Consider the following 2399-nt stretch of genomic DNA (forward strand, 5'->3'; position numbering starts at 1 on the left):
GTGTTAGCTGTGATAGTCTCCCTGAGAGAAGTCTCGTTATGACCTCTAGGCTGTTGTCATGTGCACCACTAGAGGGCGCCATATCCACTTCCTTCTTGCTTTAGCCCCTATTCTCTTCATCCATTGTTTCATGAAGATTGATGCATGGGGAGTTACTTTTGTTTTGTTTAGGGGAAAGTTCTGAAATGGGTTGACATGCAGGAGAGGGATATGGTGGTTTCTTATTACAGGTGGAGACATGAAGAAAGGAATTATTTGTGGCGTTCCATTTCTTAAGGACTATATGAGAGTCAGAACAGGACACAACTTTTGGAACTATCACACATATTGACTCTTTAGTTAAGAATTAAATCCTTTCCCCTTTTCTTTCACAGTGACATTTTCAGGAGGAACCTAGTGCGGCGTTTGAAGGAGATTTGAGAAGATGGGAGTTTTGTTGTCAGAAGGTATCTCTGGTGCTATGGTTAGCTATAGCAACTTTGTTGAATACTCAGAACCCAGTTTTAATAGACATCTGGCTTATGGAGGTTTGACTATTGTCCTAGCCAGTGTCTTATTGCTGTGAAGAGACACCGTGGCCATGGCAACTCTTCTAGAGGAAAACATTTTATTGGGGCTGGCTTACAGTTCAGAGATTTAGTCCATTGTCATCATGGCAGGAAGGAAGTCTACACACAGACAGGTGTGGTGCTGGAGGGGTATCCGAGAGTTCTACAACTTGATCCATGAGCAGCAGGTAGAGAGAGACCCTGGGCTTGGCATACACATGTGAAATTCCATACCCAATATCCTAGGGCCTTGTGAAATTAGGGCAGACTTGCTTACAAATAGCTTGGAGTAGTGTCTGCGAACTCGGGTAAGGGTCCTATACCCCTCCCAGTCCCCTTTTCTATGAGACAATGCCAACAGGCTACAAGCCCGATGATGATGGCTACTTACAAGGGAGCACAGCTGATCTGATGAGGAGAGGTTATTTTGTAGGAGAACTGCACTCTACAACACACCTATACATCCTAATGCTCTAGGTTCTTCGCATATCCCTCCTCCGCAATGGCCTGAATCTTGGAGGGGATTAGATACAACCCTTGTGTCTTGTCAAAGCCTCTATCTATAGAGCTTGGCTGGCGGTGAGTCCCAGAGAAAGTTCTCCATAAAAACAACAGCAACAACATATGAGAAAAGGGGAAAGGGAGGGATAGTAAAGTTATCTGAGGAGAGGCCACAGTAGTTTAATAAAGCATCATGACAAAGGCTGCTTATAGAAGAAGAGCTTATTAGGGAGGGCTTGCAGTTGCAGAAGGAGATTCCATAATGGTGGGGAAGGCACGGCAGCAGGCTCCTTCCTTAGCAGGGAGCTAGGAGGTCACTTTTCCATCCACATACAAGAAACAGAGAGAGCAAACTGAACTAGGGTGTCAAACTTACAAGCTCTGAAAGCCTGTCCTCAGGGACCTCTTTCCTCCAGCAAAGGTATGTACATCTGCACACCAGAAGAAGCTATCAGATCCCACGGTACTACAGTTAGGGACCTTTGTGAGCTGCTCAGGAGGTGCTGGGAATTGAACTCAGGACCTCTGGAAGAACAGCTAATGCTCTTAACTACTGACCCATCTCTCTGGCCTCCAATTGTGTGTCTTTATTCACTGTTTTCAGGTGATGATAGTGTTTCCCTTAATCACCTCATCTTCAATAATGTGTGCCTCTAAGGTGCTGGGATTAAGTGTGCAAACACATGGCAGACACAGGAAGGAGCCACAGAATCTCCATATTGTAAGAGACTCTAAGGACTTTGTAGCCTAGAAAGCCTCTCTTGGTGATAAACACTCTTCAAAACATCTCTCATTCTCCATAGCACCCAACTCTACCAGAAAAACATGCAGGAAAGCGAACTTAAGCATCTCCTGCAGGTGTCTATTTCAATTAAGATGTCCAACCTATTTTGCTTTAGCTCTGTTTCATAGAATTCTGTCTCTTGTGAATACTTCTCTGGGGGCTTAATGAATGTCCTTTGAATAAAAATAGAGAGAGAAAAAATAGAGATAGAAAAAACACTGAGACCTTTTGGAAAAGATCATTTCAGTTTTGAGTTGGGGGTGGGGCTTTGATTTTAACTTAACCTGTCAATCCCTTCAACGATCTCTTTAACTGAACTGGGTCTTCAGGGCAGACTATGCATCCCCATGCAATTAACAGATGCAGAAAGGTTAGAAGAACGTGGAGAATTGCCATGGCTGGACATAGGAGCGTCCTAGCCAGGGCTTATAGCCAGAGACAGATGATTCTAATTTCCCACCTCTCTTTGATGTTCTTGTTGACAGACAATGTGAAACGGGCTCCCTTGTGCCTCCTTTGTCCACATCTACTAGATTCGCAGGTGTTTGGCTTCATCCCATTAGTGG

The sequence above is a fragment of the Microtus pennsylvanicus genome, chromosome 2 (assembly GCF_037038515.1).
Source record: "Microtus pennsylvanicus isolate mMicPen1 chromosome 2, mMicPen1.hap1, whole genome shotgun sequence".
NCBI classification, from domain to species: Eukaryota; Metazoa; Chordata; class Mammalia; order Rodentia; family Cricetidae; genus Microtus; species Microtus pennsylvanicus.